Source organism: Eublepharis macularius, chromosome 14 (genome assembly GCF_028583425.1).
Source record: "Eublepharis macularius isolate TG4126 chromosome 14, MPM_Emac_v1.0, whole genome shotgun sequence".
In the NCBI taxonomy this organism is placed as follows: domain Eukaryota; kingdom Metazoa; phylum Chordata; class Lepidosauria; order Squamata; family Eublepharidae; genus Eublepharis; species Eublepharis macularius.
The window spans coordinates 69,008,469-69,028,583 of record NC_072803.1 but is presented as its reverse complement, the minus strand read 5'-3'; positions in this window follow the sequence as shown (position 1 = coordinate 69,028,583).

The window sequence follows — 20,115 nt, the reverse complement described above, 5'->3', positions numbered from 1 at the left end:
TTTTTATTATATACTAAATTACTAGTAGATAGGAAGCCACAGACTTCAGGTCATTATCAGGCAGAAGAAAGGGAAATCTTGGGTTGTTATTCATAATTTCGTCCTTCTCTAGAAGCGGAAGAATCCATCCCACTCTGACTTCCCTAAATAAAGAGCGTTTGAGGACTGACGAAGGAGGGTGCCTGACCGACCCCTATTACAAAGGCATTCTGAAGAAGGGACCGGCCTTTTAATTCAGGGGGCAGAACAGAGTTTAATTAATCTGGCAGCCAAAAAGATAAATGATACTGCAATATCTAGAAGTAGTGAAAGTTTTTGAATAGGCTGGGAGAGTTACCAGTGGCTCTCAGTTACAACAGGAGAGAGATCGTGCCCTTCTAGCTCATAAATTTGTACTTCTGAAATCCCGCTCTCAAAACTGCTTCTTGACCCCAGGCCAATGCTACTTTATTCTTCTCCATAGATAAAAGAGCAGCCTAACTGTTCTAATCTTTGGCCAACTAGTCTCTTCCAGTTGCTCTGAGAAGAATCTTTTCTCAACCTAATAAGGAACATAGATGTACATCTGAAAATAATCTTAATCCTAAATGTAAATGCATCTGACCAGGGCACTGATTGTAGTAACAAAATTGCAAATTCTTGCTAGATAGTGGTCCCTGACACACATTTAGGCAATCTAGCTATTTTTCTCAAAAAATGTAAAAGGATCAATATCTTCTGAAATCAAGACTCCTGATTATAAAGAATCATTTGGTTAATTTTTCCTAAGGAGGTTCTAATGCTGCCAAATACCTATTTCCTTCTACTGAGGGCCAAACTAGAAGTGACGGGTTACACTTGAATGGCAAGTGGACAGACCCGCGTGTACTCCTCCCTGTTCACTACGTGATTGAGTGGAGGGCAAGTGAACAGGGAGGAATACACGCGGGTCTGTCCACTTGCCATTCAAGTGTAACCCGTCACTTCTAGCTTGGCCCTGTGTGAAAAAGAGCAATGGGGCATCCAAATACAGCAGTGCCTTTTGATTTCTGACAAGCAGCTTTTCAAGCCCCAGCAGAACTGAAGCTGGCATCAGGAAGAGCGACCGAGCCCTCCTGTTTGTGAGAAGTTGATCTTCCGCAGGCCTTTAGATGCCGGCTTGGTTCGGAGAGGGGAGGACAGCGCAGCGAGAGTGCTTCGTGCTTTCTAGGCATGTGAAATCAGAACCCATCCATCAGATAACGCGGGTCATTCCAGACATTCCTTCTGCTCCTGCCGCCATCAACAGCTTCTTTCTCAACTAAGGCCTGGAAGTAGCTGCTGCCTCCTGCGGCCTGATTTCCACATCAGTTGGGCCAAGTAGGACGCAACCACACTGGAGATCTGTGCTATTGCAGAAACTGCATTAGGAGACATTGTCTGCAGTTACGCTTGATAGACTCTCAACATAAACAAAATTCCCCGCCCAGAAAAGTGGGTTCTTCTATCCACAAAAATAATGCAAATTAAGCACATCTTTGTTTGCTGAAATTGTACCATTTATCTTGCTTCTGCTGGTGATACGAGGAAAGTAATGCTGGACCAATACTACAAATCTTAAGCAGCAACTCTTCCAGCCAGTAAGATTTTGCCCTGAGATACTGGAGACCCACAGCTAACATGAGCTGCTGATGCTGATTTGAGGGCCCAGCGGTCTGATTCAGTATAAGGCAGCTTCATATGTTCAAAAGCCTTGCCACAGATTTCTCTTGGGGAGTTGCACTGGCTAGACTCCTCCAGCAATATTGCTCTATGGGCCTTATCATAGGGCACACCTGCTCTCTTGGGTGCAGGAAACTGACATGCTTCTGGCTGCAGAATGTTGCCCTGAACAGTTGCATCTGCTTCCTTTTGAGGTCCTCTTTGGCAACCCTGGCATGCAGGTGTCTCTTCTTCCCCTTAAGGAAAGTGCAGCTGGAGCACATGCCTAACCAGGACTTAAAAGCCCTGGGTGTAATTGATCTAGAGGTCAAAGAAGATCGGGGCTACCTCAAACAGCCAGGCTTACCTGTCTGTAATTTATCCGGCCTGGCCCCATGAATGTCAGAGCAAAGCAATTGCCCTGCAGAGTAGGAACTAGAAGCTCACTTTGGGCTGCAGTTGGTCTGGTGCTTAATGGTGCCCAAGATTAAAAAACAAGATCAGGGCTGGACATAGTTTTTTCATTAGTAGCTGCTCTCCAGAAGTCTTAGTTAGAGATGGGCACGAACAGCAATATGAACTAAAAAACCCCACGGACAGCCCAATCTGCTGTTTGCGAACAAGCTGTTCGTGAGGCCCCATTCTAAACAAACAGGTGGTAGTTGCAAGCCTCCTTCGTTGCTGTTCGTCAAGCCAGACAGTCTGGCACCTGCAATCAATTCCCTTGGCAACTTAGGCAGGGATTGTCTGAATTCTGTCTGAACTCCTGCTGTTGCCCTGGAAACCCCAATCTAAGCCCAACTTAGCTTGAAGGCAGGTCTTCCTTCCAAATGTGGACTGGAGCTCCAAATTTGTTACAAGAGGAAAAGACCAGGGGGGAGGGGGGCTCCCAGCTCTGGCTTTCAGGGAGAGACAGCTACTGTTAGAGAGACATGGTGAGTGCATTGGAGCTTGAATTTTCTTTGTGTGTGGTGGACCACCAACAGCTGTTTGTCCCCTGATCGGAGTGTCCTCTGGGGAATATATGGGGAGAGACGGTCCTATAGATATGCTGGTCCCAGTCCACACAGGGCCTTATAGGTCAATACCAGAATCTTGAATCTGATCCGGTACTCTACTGGCAACCAATGCAGCTCACGTAAGAATGGTGTTATATGTGCCCTATTTGGCACTCTCGTAATAACACATGCCACTGCATTTTGTACCAGCTGTAATCTCCGGGTCAGGCTCACGGGCAGCCCCGCATAGAGCAAGTTACAGTAATCTAGCCTAGAGATGACCGTTGCTTGGATCACTGTAGTTAAGTCACAGGTTGACAGGTAAGGGACAAGTTGCCTGGTCTGCCGCAGATGGAAAAAAGAGGACCTGACAACCACTGTAACCTGTGCCTCCATTTTCAGGGAGGCGTCCAAGATCACCCCCAGGCTCTTAACCCTTGGAACTGGCACTAACAGTGTCCCATCGAGGGCTGGGAGCCAGAGTCCTGAACCTAATCCCCCGTGGCTCAAGTACAGGACCTCCGTCTTCATTGGGTTCAGTTTCAGCCGACTCTGCTTCAACCAACCAGTCATGGTGGCAAAAGCATGTTCCAGGACATCTGGGGCTTAGTTGGGCTGGCTGTCCATCATCAGATACAACTGGGTGTCAGCTGCATATTGATGACACCGAAGTCTGAAACTTTGCACCAACTGGGCAAGGGGGCGCATATAGATGTTAAACAATAATGGGGAGAGTATTGCTCCCTGTGGGACCCTGCACACTAAACGGTGGTGGGACGACAATTTCTCCCCAAGTGCCACCCTCTGTCCCCCACCGCGGATAAAAGAGACAAGCCACTGTAAGGCAGTCCCTCGTATCCCCACATCGGCAAGGCGGTGAGTCAAAAGATTGTAATCAACTGTATCAAACGCTGCCAACAGATCCAATAATATCAGCAGCGCCGTGCCGCCTCGATCCAGATGTCTACGAAGTTCGTCTGTGAGGGTGACCAGCAACTTCTCCGTCCCATGTCCCAGACGGAACCTGGACTGGAAGTGATCTAAGGCTGAGACATCCTTCAGGTGTCAGAACTGTGGCTAGATAATGTCCTTACTCCAGACTACCTCCTGCAATCAGACAACAGTCCGTTGTTTCCAAAAGGCTTTTACTGAAGAAATAGTTCATTATAGTCCACTAGCCTGAATGCAATATTCAGGATGGTACATGTGAATTGTTACCAATGACAGGCAAAGCATGAGGTACAAAGTAACAGATCCCAGCAGGCCCAACCTCCCCCCATAGTTCTCATAACAATCCCTTTGAAGCTCGGAAAGCGAAAGTCCTTCGAGGCTGGAACAGCGATAGCCAAAACATTCCTCCTCTGGGAGATAGCTGCCTGGGAACATCCTGGCACCTGTGAAGAAAGCACTCATAATACTGAAAGGATTAAAATGGAGTCTCTTTAGCACTAGCATACCTGAAAGTATTCTGAACATGACATCAGGAAGCCCTGCAGCTGTTCCATCACCCCCTGCTCAATCACCTTCCCCAGAAATGGGAGGTTTGAAACTGGGTGGTAATTGACCAGGTTGGTGGGGTCCAGCGATGGTTTCTTTAAAAGAGGCCTCACCACAGCTTCCTTTAATGGCCCAGGAAAAATCCTGGAGCCTAAGGATAGGTTAACAATGGCCTCCAGCGAGGACCGCAGCCCCTCGGCACTGGCCTTTACCAGCCCCAATGGACATGGGTCCAAGGGACATGTGGTGGGCCTAACTGATCGCAGGGCCCTGTCAATTTCCTCCCCAGAAACAACAGACTGGATGAAGATGAAGCGTTGCTGTATATGGGGGTCTGATCTAAGATCAGCAGTTTTGCCATCTGCTGGTAAAAGTCTGTTGTTTCTGTTAGACCAATTGATTTATCGTGATCTAAAAGTTTAAAGAATGTACATAACCCAAGTCAAATGATTATGTGTATGGAAAATTTTTGTCTTACATTTTGTAACAAGTTGTAATCGATATAGGAATACATTTGTAATATTTATTATCATGTTTGGACTTTTGTAGTTTATTTATGTTTATTTGTATAGAGATTTTGTCAAGAAAAAAATTAAAAGCCTACTGCTTCCAATGTTCTCTGCTTATGCATTTGTATATAAAATGCAAAGTTCTCCAGATGTTTTCAGTAATCTCTTGTGCAAAAGAAATAAAATGCTTTAGCTCTCATTGGGGAAGTTGGAGGCATTTACTACCCTTTCCTTTTTCAATCACCACAGAGCTTCCCTTGGTCTAGCAGGCTAGTTATAGAAGACGGGACTGTTGGAAGATGGTCATTAATCACGACAACTAAATATAGACTCCACCTTCAGAGGCAGTAGAACTCTGCATACTCCGTTGCTGGGAAGAAACAACAGAACCTGCTCGGCTGCTGCCTTCCCGCTCTTCCTGTGGGCTCCCTGTAGGTATCTGGCTGGTCACTGTTGGAAACACGATGCTAGAACAGATGAGCTTTTGGTCAGCAGAGCTCTTCTTATGGCATGAGGAATGAACCACAGGCAGAAATGCTGAGCTTCAAACTGCACAGATACTGGGGAATAAGACTGGGGAGCTCAGCTGGGATTCTTTGGCTTCCTAGACTGGAGGGTCCAGGGCAGAGGTCCAGGGATGTTGGGGAGCTGGCTTGAAAATCCACAAGAGGAGAGAGGCCCAACAGGCCTTTCTAAAGGCACATCTCAACTTTAGAGCCTGGCCTATCCTGGCTCCAGCCTCCATCTACAGCGATATTTGGGGACTTAGAGAGCAGTACGAGGTGGTCCTCTTCCTCTTACTAAAGGTAACATATTGATGGATCCCCTGCACTTTCGGGGCGGGGGGGGGGAGTATCCTGAAGTACCACATTAAGAAATGGGCACCAGCCCCTCAGGGCTATCCAGCAACAGTGGGTCTTTAGAGGGGAAGAAACAAATGGCAGCACTAAGACCAGCCATTCAAATTTGAGATGACTTTGTCATCATCTGGTTCTACTGCTCCCTCTTGCACCATCTGAGAAGAATCCTGGAGATGAATGCTGTTTTGGTTTGGCTGACCCCCCCTCCCCACCCTGGTTCAGCAGCATGGGAATATTTGTTAGAATTGGGTCTCCCGGAGGAAATGGAGTATCAGTGCCCGTCAGATTCCGTTCTATCCCCGTGGCAGGGACTTCCATTGTGGCCATGCCTTTCACAGGAAGGCCACGTAATGGCATTATGCTGATAGCCTGGAACTGGAGGAAGTCTGGATCCTGTCATTGGCATGACAGGGCAGGCAGATCATTCAGACTCGACATTTCAGAGGTAGGAGGGTGCTCAGAGTGGTCCAATTGTGTAGGTTAAACCTAAATTATTTGCTTCAGAAAATCAGAGATATCACACACCACCGCAGAAGATAATCCATGGTTGCTTCTGCTCAGAAGTTTTTCCTCCACTTTGGCTTCCAAACTGGACTGGGGCACCTGTTTGGAGCCTCCATAGCACACCATGCCTGAATCATATCTAATCACTTTTCTCAGTATATTCTCTCTCTAACTAACATTGGGCTTTTTTTAAAAAAATCAGGGATTGTTATAGCACTATAATGCTATAGGATTACCAGTTTTTAAAAAACAACACCTCAAAAAGCGCTGTGGTGGCAGTGTGGGAAAATGGTGGCTGTGCAGACAACAGTCGCTCCGTGGATGAAAATGTCGCAAATGTGCTTTTCCTCATCCCTAAGACCTGTTAACCTGCTTGGACTGTGCTCTTTCTGCAAAGAACATACCAAACTAAGTTTGAAAAAGAATCTACGGAGGACAGAGAAATGAACAGTTAGAGGATGGCAATGTGTGAATGTCCCCAAATACCCCCACTTCAGTTTGTAAACCAACAATCCCATTCTCCATTGCAGAGCCAGAGGGATTTGGCTCCAAACATGCAGTCAAATGAACACTTTTCAAAGCTGGGCTTTCAACAGAAGTAGGGATGAGACCAGGCCACACATCGGGAGCACCAGCTGCTTCTCCAGGCAGGCGAGCAACATCAGCTGAGGGCTGGGGGCATGTGTCCTTGTGCCAGTTTTGAGGGTAAGAGGAACGGTGGCGGGGGTGGGGGTCAAGAGTGGGGAATCCCCCGCCCCCGCCCCCACTTGGGGGAATGGGTTCCCTCGCCAGATGGCACATCAGGGGGAGTTCCTTCTCTGGCCCCCTCAGGAACAAAGGAAGGAAAGCAGGGCACCTGGCTTGCATGCACAGTCCTCCATGCAGGAAGGACATTTGGGGGCAAATGCTCCCAGATACACGTCATGCCCCACCTCTAAATTCCCAGCTTTCACTTTGTAAAAAGAAAGTCTCCATCTCTTTCTGTTGCAAGATATAAGGGAAAATGTGCAAGCAGTTTTTGTCAGTAGTGCCTGGAAGGAGTGTGGGCAGGAAACTTCAAGCTGTTTGGAGCTCATCCAGTTAAACCCTTCCTGACCAAATCTATTCTCATTTGTTAACCCTTTGCTTCTTCCTTGTTTGTATCATGAAGTTGCTTCCCAGTTCCCAGTTCCTTATTTGCAGTTCCTTGTTTGCAAAGCTAAACACAAGTATTGGGGGAAATTGAAAAGCTCTGCACCCCAAAATAAATTTTGAAGGAGCAGATATCATACACCTGCATATTCAGCAGATCCTGCCCTCTAAATGGACCTATACTGGGTCCTCCTACAAAGTCCAGTTCTTGAGTTAACAACTTCAAAGTAGGGTGCCCCCAGAACAAATCAGTAACCAGAAGGGGGAGGGCTTGCTGCATCTGAAAAGAATCTTTGGACCACCCAAATCACACAGCCTGGCAGTTCAGAGACTGTGCCCTACAAGAAGATATGCGCTGGTGTTGATCCAAACACTGGTTCTGAAGCTAAGACCTCCTATTTGGGCTGCCTCCTAGAAGATTGTATTGGGAATGGCTGTGAATAAGGAACTGGGACAGATATAAGGCCTTTGCGCCTCAAAACAATCTTTGGATCACCCCAAATCACACAGCCCTGAACTCCAGAGACTGTCCCCTACCAAAGAACATGCGCTGGTGCTGATCCAAACACTGGTTCTGGAGCAAATGCTGTGGGAAAGTGTCACTTTTGTGGCTGGTGGGCCTTATAAGCTCTTCAGGCCAGGAAAGATGGAGAAACCAGGGAAAATCTGAGTTAAGTGTTTGTAAGATCCCCCCCCCCTTTCAAGTTAAATTGTTTGCCCTGGATTTCCTAGGTTGTTTAAAATGAACCATTTAGATGTTACTGTCCATACTGAAGGGTCTGTCTTCTTTTAATGTCCACAGCAACAAGGGAGAAATTGGGCAGAAAACTGGTATGAGTTATTCAAGGTTGCCTCTTCTGTTTGCAGTGGGAAATTTACCTCATATTGAGAGTAGGTGGGGCTGAGGGCAGCGGAAAAGAGAACCCCCAGTTTCACTCAACCTGGTTTTAATTATTAATTGTATATCTCCTCACTGTAACTTTCCTGTGTGAGAGAATATATGCCTCTGAGCATGCCAAATGTCTTTCACTCATCAGTAGGGTTCCCAGGTGCCCACCGATAGCGGGCAAACTCTTGGGGATTTGCCCCCTTGCCTGCTGATCATTCAGCGATCGGCGGGAGGGGGCATGGTCCCAGAGGTAGCCCACCACAGGCAGGCACTTCAGGAGCATGCACAGTGCACGTGCTCGCAACCATTTCTGCTGCTCCACGTGGAGTTTTGGTGCATGTGAAGCATCAAAAATGGAGAAATAACTCCCCCATGCTGTTTTTGCAATGGAAAATGGCGGCGGGGGGGGGGGGGAGACAGGAGCCCTTCCTCCCTGCATTACCATTCTGAGCCTGTTTGGGCTCTCCTTTTTTAAAAAAAGCCATTCCTCACTATGTGGCTTTGGTGAACTAATGAAAAAAGATAACATATAGTCTGGCTCTCGGTTTTAGGCTTCTTGAGTGAAAAAAGCAGATTCATGAATTAAATCAGTAAAGGACTCCCGGTATGATAATCAGCAATTGAGAACCAGTTTGGTGTAGTGGTGAAGAGTGGCAGGACTCTAATCTGGAGAGCCGGGTTTGATTCCCCACTCCTCCGCTTGAAGCCAGCTGGGTGGCCTTGGGTCAGTCACAGCTCTCTCAGAGCTCTCTCAGCCCACCCACCTCACAGGGTGATTGTCATGAGGATAATAAAAACACACTTTGTAAACCACTCTGAATGGGCATTAAGTTGTCCTGAAGGGCAGTATATAAATAAAATGTTGTTGTTGTTGTTGTTGTTGTTGTTGCAGATACGTGGCTTCTTCTCAGAGCCAATCTACAAGTGATGAATTACACTTGCCTGGCAAGTGAACAGACTCAATGTGTATTCTTCCCTGTTCACTTGCCATTCACTTGCTCTCCACTTAATCAAGCGCAAGTGGGGGGGGGGCAAGTGAACAGGGAAGAATACACGTGAGTCTGTTCACTTGCCAGGCAAGTGTAATTCGTCACTTGTAGCCTGGCTCTAAGTCTTCAGTGCATGCCTGTTTGTGATAGTGATTGCACATGTCAACAGGAGACAATAATTGGCATTAAGAACTCAAGCTGCATTTCGCAGTTAGCGCATAGTTTAGTTTCCATGTACTTTTTAGTCTGTTAAATAGCCCATCTCCTCAAACACACGACTGAGCTGCTCTCAGATACCAGGCAGTACATAGCTAGCGGTGTGTGCGGAAGCACTACTATTTAATACTATTCAGTGTGGCATCGGCAGGCCCCACCCAATGAATCTCAGGGATTAGGGTGATGTTGCCCTGACAACCCTTTGGGAGGAGGGGCCCTGTGCCAGCATCCCCGCCTTCTATGTCATTTTCCTCACAGCGGAAGAGAAAATGATTACAGATGTGTGGACTGAGGATTTTTACTTCCCATGGAGCTTATTGGAGGTTTTGCTTGTGGTGTAAGGTTTGTTTTTTCCACTTAAGGTGAAATTTGCCGACAAGCAAAGGAGTTCAAAAACAACAAGCAAATTTGCCAACAAGCAAAGGAGTTCAAAAACAACAAGCCGACAAGCAAAGGAGTTCAAAAACAAAAGGAGGCTGTAAGAAGAGGGAAAGTATGGCAGCCATCCGGAGACTCTGTGGCTCCACCTAAAAACCAGACAAGATTTGTGAGGATTGTGCTTGTAGAGTGAGGGCATCACCACAGAATCTTTGCTTGCTTATTCATTTATTTGTCACTACAAGGTAACAAACAACAAATAAATACCTCATATGAAATTGAACTTGCCACGTGGGTGGCTTCCTTCCCATTGTTCAAGCAGGCAGTGTGTCACCCTCTCCCGCTTTAGCCCCCCCTGCCTCCCAACACTTTTCTTAACCTCACTACAACTGCCTCAAATATTCCCAAATAATAAATATGCAGAGCGATTCACTTGCGAAATCTTGACTGCAGAAGTTCACATTGGAATGCCACCTGCGTCTTCAAGAGGCACAGGCGCTAGACTTGCCCTTCTATGACAGTTATCAGATAGAATCATAGAATCACAGAGTTGGAAAGGGCCATACAGACCATCTAGTCCAACCCCCAGCCCGGTGCAGGATCAGCCTAAAGCATCTCTGACAAGTATTCATCCAGCCTCTTCTTGAAAACTGCCAGTGAAGGGGAGCTCACCACCTCCCTAGGCAGCTGATTCCACTTTTGAACTACTCTGACCATGAAAAAATTCTTCCTAATATCCAGCCGGTACCTTTGTGCATGTAATTTAAGCCCATTGCTTCGGGTCCTACCCTCTGCTGCCAACTGGAACAGCTCCTTGCCCTCCTCCAAATGACAGCCTGTCAAATATTTAAAGAGAGCAATCATGTCCCCCCTCAATCTCCACTTCTCCAAAATAAACATTCCCAAGGCCCTCAGCCTTTCCTCGTAGGGCTCAGTCTCCAGACCCCTGATCATCCTCGTCGCTCTCCTCTGCACCCTCTCGATTTTGTCCACATCCTTTTTGAAGTGAGGCCTCCAGAACTGCACACAATACTCCAGGTGTGGCCTGACCAAGGCAGTATAGAGAGGGGCTATGACCTCCTGCGATTTCGATGCAATGGCCCCTTTGATACAACCCAAGATTGAATTAGCCTTTTTTGCCACCGCATCACACTGACTGCTCATATTTAGTTTACAGTCCACTCTTACCCCAAGATCCCTTTCACATATACTACTGCCCAGAAGTGTATCCCCCATCCAGTATTTGTGCTTCCCATTTTTGTGGCCCAGATGTAATACTGTGCACTTGTCTTGGTTGAATTGCATCCTATTCACAGCTGCCCTCTTCTCCAGAGTATTCAGGTCATGTTGAATTTTAATTCTGTCTTCTTGGGTCTTTGCTACTTCTCCCAATTTGGTATCATCAGCAAATTTAATGAGCAGCCCTTCCACTCCTTCATCCAGATCATTGATAAAAATATTGAAAAGTACTGGGCCCAAAACCGAGCCCTGCGGCACCCCACTGGACACCTCCCTCCAATCTGATGAAATGCCGTTGACTACCACTCTTTGAGTGCGGTCCTCTAAACAGTTCCCTATCCACCGAACTGTCCTATAGTCCACTCCACAGTCTTCCAGTTTGCCCATCAGAATGTCATGGGGGACCTTATCAAAAGCTTTACTGAAATCCAGATAAATCACGTCAACAGAGTTCCCCTAATCCAGTAAGCTGGTCAGTCGATCAAAGAAGGAAACCAGGTTGGTCTGGCTGACTTCCCCGGATCACTCAGCAGTCCTTCAGATGCTTACAGATTGATCCCTTTAAAATCTGTTCTAATATCTTCCCAGCAACAGAAGTCAGACTGACTGGCCTGTAGTTTCTCGGGTCATCCTTCTTCCCTTTCTTAAAGATTGGGATAACATTCGCTCTTCTCCAATCTTGTTGCACATCCCCAGTCCTCCAGGAGGCCTTGAAGATGATGGACAGGGGTTCTGCAAGTTCTCTAGAAAGTTCTTTCAGCACTCTTGGGTGCACCCTATCCGGCCCAGGGGATTTGTATTCATCCAGTGCAGCCAGATGCCTCTCCACTTCACTGCCTCTCTCTGTCAATGTCAATTAGCCACTCAGGTGTCCTGCCATATTTTCTACTATCTCTAGATGTGCCTGAGTTCTTCAGGGAGAAAAGAGAGGCAAAACGGTCATTAAGCCTGTCTGCTTTTTCTCTGTCCTGCATCAGAGTTTCTCCATCTACTCCCAACAGCGGTCCAATTGCCTCTTTTACCTTGCGTTTGCTTCTCACATATCTGTAGAAGTTTTTCTTATTGTAGCGAGCCCTCCTGGCCAGACCCAGCTCGTACTGAGCTTTGGCCTCTCTGATGGCTGATCTGCAGTACCTAGTAACCCTCATATACTCCTCTTTAGAGGTCTGTCCTTCTCTCCATTTCCTGAACATTTCCTTTTACTCCCTTAGCTTATTCTGGAGCTCTCTGTACATCCACATCAGTTTCTTGGAGCCCTTACCATGTTTCCGTCTTGCTGGGATAGTGAGGGCTTGAGCTTGCAAAAGCTCGTGTTTGAGAAGGGCCCACCCTTCACTCGCTCCTTTCCCTTCCAGCACACTCCCCCACGGAATGAATCTCATCAAGCCTCTGAGTTCATCGAAGCTGGTCCTACGAAAATCTAACCTACGAGTCTGGCTACGAACTTCCTTGGCTCCCCACAGCAACTGGAATTCAAGGAGGACATGGTCACTTCCCCCTAAGGTCCCCACCACCTTCATCTCATCTACCAATTCTTCCCTGTTGGTCAATATCAAGTCTAGTATGGCCGAGCCCCTTGTAGCTCCCTCCAACTTTTGAAAAAGGAAGTTATCGGCCAGGCAGGTCAGGAAATTGTGTGATTCATGACGCTTTGCTGAGCCTGTCTCCCAGCACACATCAGGGAAGCTGAAGTCACCCATAATTACAAGGTTCTGATGTCTGGATACTCTGCCAATCTGTTCAAAGAGGGTAGCATCCATTTCTTCTCGCTGGTCAGGTGGTCTGTAGCAGATTCTAACAATAATACCCTTTGTCCTTCCTCCCCTTATTTCTACCCATATGCTTTCCACCGGGCTGTCTGCCCCATTCTCCATAACTTCTTGACAATCAAGCCCTCTCCTCACATACAACGGCACTCCACCTCCTCTTCTACACTTCCGGTTTTTCTTGAACAACTCATACCCATCCACTAGCACATTCCAGTCATGGGAATCATCCCAGTAATTCCTACTATATCGTAGCCCTCTGTTTGCAATAGAAGCTCAAGCTCTTCTTTCTTATTGCCCATACTTCGGGCATTGGTATACAGGCACTTGTAGCCTTGTACCTTTGTTTGACCTCTCCTACCCAGGTGGGTCCCCACTGTCCTGTTAACACATTACCATGGACACGTACAATTTATGTACAGTGTACACTTGATTTTTAAAAATACATATATTGAGTAATTCTCATGTTATGTTCAATGTGTGTACAGGTGAATGTGTGGTACAAACCCCACATTTATCCAGGTACTGGCAATGGGTTTCAACTGCAAAGTGAACACACATTGGCTGTTCTTTGCAAACAGATGTCTGTACATAGATGCAGGATGTACATGTGTGCACTCTAACATGTGAACAGGGCTATGAGCATCAAGTATCTAGCAAATAATATTCAGAACTTTCAACATCCAACGTGTAAACCCAGTTTGAATGAACCCAAAGAACATATTGGCTCAGCCGTGCTTCAGTGCTTCTGTCTGGCTTGGTATGATCCCGTCTTGTTAACAGGATCTTTTTCTATGAGAAACTATAATGATAATAATAGTAATAATAACACTTGATTTATATACTGCCTTTCAGGACAACTTAATGCCCACTCAGAGCGGTTTACAAAGTATGTCATTATTATCCCCACAACAAAAACCCCTGTGAGGTGGGTGGGGCTGAGAGAGCCCTGAGAGAGCTGTGACTGACCCATGGTCCCCCAGCTGGCTTCCAGTGGAGGAGTGGGGAATCAAACCCGGCTCTCTCTATCAGTTTTGCTAAGACACACCATGTCCTCCTGATACCCGAGGCAAAGCCTGGGCCCCGGCCTGCCAGACATGGGTGGGTTGGCCTTTTAGCTTTCTGGGAAATCTACAGGAGTGGGAATCTATTTATTTACTTAATTTATGCCCTGTATTTCTCCCCAGTGGGCACCCAAAGCAGCTTCCACTGTTGTCCTCTCCTGTATTTTATGCTCACAACAACCCTTTGAGGTAGATGAGGCTAAGAGTATGTGACTGGCCCAAGGTCAGAGCAGGGATTCAAACCTGAGTCTTCCAGATCCTAGTCCGACTCTTCAGCCACTAGACCACACTCACAGTGGCTCTAGGTTTCTTCCTACCATACCTAAGAGGATACAAGTGTGGCAAACATGCAAAGAATCTGAGAGACCCGGGTTCAAACCCCACTCTGCCACGGAAGCTTGCTGGGTGACCTTGGGCCAGTCACACACTCTCAGTTTAATCTATCCACAGGCTTGTTGCTGTGAGGATAAAATGGAGGGATGGAAAAGACGATGTAAGCTGGTTTGGGTGCCCACTGGGGAAAAAATGAAATATAAATAATGTTTTTAAAAAGGCAAGGTAACGTTCCTTTAAAAAAGTGGAAGTATTCCGCAAACAACATTAACATTCAATTTATATACCACCCTTCAGGACAAAATGCCCACTCACAGAGCGGTTTACAAAGTATGTCACTTTTATCCCCACAACAATCACCCTGTGAGGTGGGAGAGACTGAGAGAGCTCCAGAGAGCCGTGACTAGCCCAAGGTCACCCAGCTGGCTTCAAGCGGAGGAGTGGGGAATCAAACTCGGCTCTCCAGATTAGAGTCCCGCGCTCTTAACCACTACACCAAACTGGCTCTGGTAAATAAGAAGGAGCAGTGGTTCTGGAAAAATATCCATCTGAGTACTGGAATCATGTACTTTTTGGTAGGCACACTCTCTTTAAATTTAACTGTTACATCTTTGAAGAACTAAATTAATCAGGAAGATAGACAGAGAGCAGGAGACAGGGGCTTGCCAGCATTTTGCAGAGAGTGCTGCATGCTTCATGTGGGCTCCGTGTATGGAATGCTTGGCTCCGTGCTCCTTTGAGGCCGGGGTGGTCAACATGGGAAAGCTGAGGGGGGGGCACAGATGGGACCTCAGCGACCTGCTAGAACTCTCCTCTATCTTGTGCTGACAGCTTTCTTGGTGCAGGGTGGGGGACGATCCCTTAGAAGGGACCAGTTATATAGATCGGTTAGAAAATCAAGAATTTCACATCTGAATTCCTTTGGAACTCTAGGATGATGCCATTTGGACCTGGAGAAACTTTCTGTCAGGATTTCATCAAGGTGAGGTGAGGGCACATACGGTTTCCAGTGGACTTCAGCCTGCCAGTATTTTGATGCAGCGAAATACTACACCAGTGGTGAATCACACCCCTCTCCTACAGCTTCTGTACAGTCCTCTGATAGCTGTTTTGCTGCCCCTGTTTTCTCTGGGGGGAGATCACATAATCACGGAATCACAGAGTTGGAAGGGGCCATTCAGGCCTTCTAGTCCAACCCCCTGCCCAATGCAGGATGAGCCTAAAGCATCCCTGACAAATATTCATCCAACCTCTTCTTGAAAACTGCCAGTGAAGGGGAGCTCACCACCTCCCAAGGCAGCTGATTCCACCTTTGAACTACTCTGACCGTGAAAAAGTTTTTCCTAATATCCAGCCGGTACCATTCTGCGTGTAAATTAAGCCCGTTGCTTCAAGTCCTACCCTCTGCTGCCAACTGGAACAGCTCCTTGCCCTCTTCCAAATGACAGCCTTTCAAATATTTAAAGAGAGCAATCATGTCCCCCCTCAACCTCCTCTTCTCCAAACTAAACATTCCCAAGGCCCTCAGCCTTTGGTTGTTGTGGGTTTTCCGGGCTGTATTGCCGTGGTCTTGGCATTGTAGTTCCTGACGTTTCGCCAGCAGCTGTGGCTGGCATCTTCAGAGGAACTACAATGCCAAGACCACTGCAATACAGCCTGGAAAACCCACAACAACCATCGTTCTCCGGCCATGAAAGCCCTCCCTCAGCCTTTCCTCGTAGGGCTCAGTCTCCAGACCCCTGATCATTCTTGTCGCTCTCCTTTGCACCCTCTCGATTTTGGCCACATCCTTTTTGAAGTGAGGCCTCCAGAACTGCACACAATACTCCAGGTGCGGCCTGACCAAGGCAGTATAGAGAGGGACTATGACCTCCTGCGATTTCGATGCAATGACCATTTTGATACAACCCAAGACTGAGTTTGCCTTTTTTGCCACTGCATCACACTGACTGCTCCTCATTGGGGAACAGGTAACCCCATTGATTGAAGAACTGCAGGGCTTGTATGACAAAGAACCCTAACTTATGGGGGTCACCATCAAAGGTAGCTTCCAGCTTAATCCATCCCATCGGTAGTTCACCTCCACCGGCTCCTCCCACGTTGACAGGTTGGACAGGTGGCCGTTGCGGTGCAGGGCCTCTAGGAGGTATGCCTTGGGGTCGCGGCTGAACCGGCGCAGGCCTCAGCAGCCTTGGTCTTGTAATGCTCCTGGAGCACCTGGACGCGGCTGAGGTGGAGGTGGAACTGGGAGTCGCCCTGGTGGCCCAGCTCCCCCTGGTCTCGGTTGTGGCCTCGGCTGCAGCAGTGGCGCCGGCCCCTGAGGTTGAGGCACGGCTGCTGCAGGGGTAGCAGGTCCTGGACCCGCAGGGGCCGCTCCTCTGATGATAGGTGCTGGGGGGCCCCCTGTTGGAGGGACTCCTGGCACTGGTCCTTGGGGCGCTACCCCCCCTTGCGCACCATCTCTTGCGGGTGCGGCTCCGACCGACCTGGCGGGGCCAGCCATTCCCAGTAGTGGTGGCAACGGGAGTGGTGGGCCTTGTGCGGGCGGGGCTGCCGGTCTTGTGCTGCCTCTGGCCGCCGCCAACTCAAGCAACTGTTGTAGTCCCGCTGGGGCCTGGGCCCCAGCTCGCCCCGCACCTTCCTCTCCCTGGACCAGCAACGCAATCAAATAGGTGGCTTGCGCTAAATCTGCTCGCATCGCCTCCATTTGCGCTTCCAGGGCTTGGCAGCGGTTCTCTTCCTCCACGTTGAGGTCGGGCTCCGTCTCCTCCTCTCCGGGCAGCTGGAGCAAGCTCTCTTCCCAAGCTCTCTGTTGGTGATCGGCTCTCTCCACCGCCTCCTCTGTGGCCTGAGCCTCTTGGACTTGAGCTTGGGGACCAGATGCGGCAGCTACCCCCAAAGTGACCTGGTCCGACATCTCGGTTGCACTGGCCACCCAACCTTTGGCGATTCCGGTCACAGCTAAAACTCCATATTGTAGCACTTGGGCCTGCCCCTGCAGGGTAGCCAACCTTTCCTGTCCTTCAGGGACTCCCGTCTCACTCTCCCAAGTCCCAATCGAACCGACATCCGCATAGTCCCAGCTCATGAGCTCTGCACGCTGTGTAGTCCAATCCGGGAGACTGCCTGTCTCTTTGGGCGGATTCACCTCCACCAGACACCTTGCCACCTCATCCCATCGATACCACGGCTGAGTGCTGTCCCAGGCGTCTCTGGCGGAGAGAGTGACCATCCGTCCGGTTTCCCAAACCTGGCCTCCTGTTGCTCCCAGGTCCTCCGACGCCAGAGCTAAGTCCATCATAGAGCAGGAAAACATCATGCCAGCACGTCTTTCCCTGGTATCCCGGGGCCACGGGCCCCACTGCCGGGGTGTAGGCACAGACATCAGAGGGGTAAATCCTCGCCCCTCGCTGGTCCGGGGCCTGGCGCCTTCCCTGCTCGCTCTCGCCTGTTTGGTCCCACCGTCAGGCTGTGAAAACAGCCCCTCACCCTCCGTGCCTGGATCAGGCGGGTCTGTTGGATGTAATCCGGTATCCATCTCTCCCAGTTGAGGGGTCGGGGGAGTTAAAAGGGATTCTCTACAAAATGTCAGACTATGGAATCCCAGTTATCTAGAGTTCATCTCCCCCCTTCTGCAAGAAGCACAAGGTTTCTTGATTCCAAAAGGTTTATTGAAAGACAATGCTCAGGATACAAGTGTCCATATTCCAAGGATTAGGAAAGCCTTGGCTGAACCAAAGCTTTGATGAGAATGACACATAAAATGAAATTAACAACACTTCAAACACCCCTTCCCAGCCTCCCCCCTTAGTCCTGCCTAGAAGGCCTGGGAAGGTGAGGACATCAAAGTCGTCCGGGCTGATAAGAATTCTTTGCTCCCATGGATATAGGCGGCCTGGGCAGCACCTGGGCCTGGAGGGAGAGAACTAAACAACTACAGATTATAACAGGAGAACATGGCGTAGCTTTGGCTTGAGAACTGACTAGCAAACTGACACTCTGACAGCAGCACAAGAAATGTGGGTATGAAGAGTCCCTGATTTTGTCAATGAACTGTCTGTTGGAAATTGCAATGTCTGGTGTACAACAAAGAAGGAAGGAAGAAGGGAAGAAGGGGGCAGCAAGGATCACTTAGTTAGGACAGTGAGGGCAGCATCTCTCTTGTCTCCTGGAGGTCATCTCCTTGTCTTGTCTCCTATTGGGCTACACAGGGCAATATCCTGCTTCTTCTCTCTCCTGGTACACTCTTCTCTAAGATGTATTCAGATTGTGAGGACCTATTTCTATCTCTCCCCTTTACTCTCAAGTATGTAGTTCCTAAATAAACCTTTTAACCTCTTTAACCAGCACAGCGTGACTTCACTGCCCTTTATTTGCCCACTCTGCCTAACACTGCCAGAGTGCTCTCTAAACTCTCGCTGCCTGGCCCGAGGCCTTCCTGGCCCTCACTCACCTTCCTTGCCTGCTTCTTCTCCTCTAGAGAGTTTCTGACCCTGTTAAAGGCTCTTCCTGTGAGCTGCAGTCGAGGGAACCTCTGCAGTGCTGAAGCCTCCCTTCCGCTCTTCCTCCATCTGTTCTGGCCTGAGAAATCCCAGGCAGCCTCTGGCAGAGTCGGCCCCCCAAGGCACTGTGGGAAACTGCCTGCTGCAGTACTCTAATTGAACAGCGGCTTGTTGAGGTCCAGACATGATGGGGGGGGGGGTCCTCCTGATGGGGGGGGGGGGGTTGCAAGTGAGAGACAATCGACCTCACATCCTTTATCAAGGGGAGAGGGAAGATAGCCTGCAGTAGACAATGCACCGGCTAATGTCCAGTCTCATGCACTGGGCATGATGCATACTTGGTGCATACCAGAAAACAATGGATGGTGAGATTTTGCAGCTGTGGATCATTACCCCTTGCAGAAGAAAGATTGTCTGCTTTGTGTGCACATGCTTATGGTTTAAATCAGCACTTTGATCTTCAAAAAAATTAAACTATGAAAATCACATTTTCTGTCTTGTCTAACCCTTCAGAGCAGACTCCTGCAATGCACCCAGTGTGAAAGAAGCTGTGACCCAGTGGCGGAGCATCTGTTTTGCATGCAGAGGACTCCAGGTTCAGTCCCTGGCAGCATTTCTAGCTAAAAGGGCCAGGTGATGTCACACCTTGATCTGAGTGTCTAGAGTCCCTGCCAGTCACAGGAGACCTTGAGAGTCCAAGGGTGGGACTCTGAGTGACAGTCAAGAGGCTTTGGCCACTCCAAGCTCATGTGCCTTCCCAGCAATGCTTTGAACAACATACAAGGACAGACTGTCTTTAGACCACACAGGTACCCACCAAACCACAAGGTTTGTTCTAATACGGAAAAGGTTAAAAGCTTGCTTCTTCTGGTCGGGTGCTGGCCTCCACCTGCTTGCATATATATTCTCTAGATATTCTGTGGTTACTAGGATTGCATTTGTACCCCACTGTAGAAACAGCAGGGGCCAGAGAGTGTGTGTGTGTGTGTGTGCGCATGCGGTGGCCTCCGGATGCCCTGCCTGTGCATTGCTTGCTGCCAAGTCTTCTCCACTCTTCCCTTCCCCTGCATGACAACAATTGTGCCAGCACCCCCACCCCTGCTACGACCCAGCAAACCCCAGCTGAGTTGTGCTGCAAAGCAGCCCCCTGGCTCAGGTGTGAAGAAAAAAGGCTTTTAAAGGAGGTAAGAAATAGCTCAGCTCCGCCCCTTCCCCGTTGGGTTTGCACAGAGGGTTGTGATGGACACTCCAGCAGTTTCTCCTTGGAAGTTGATCAAAGGAGGTTTTTATTTGATCTTGTTTACACCGTAAAGCCCTGCTTGGAAGGAGCCAGATGTTGTCATGTGGATGCTTCCCAAAATAGCAGGTCACCCCACTGAGCACACAGGGAAAAACCCCATGTGGAAGCAACAGGGTCCGTTTCTGTGGGAACGCACACCACCTTGGTGGTTCTGCCAGTTTCTCCTGCTTTCTGCATGTGCCCCCAATGGGTTGTTGTGGCACCATCCTTCCATTTCTGCCCGTAGCCTTTTGCCTTTAGAACGTCTTGCTTTCCAGAGGGTGGTCATGACAGCAATTCTT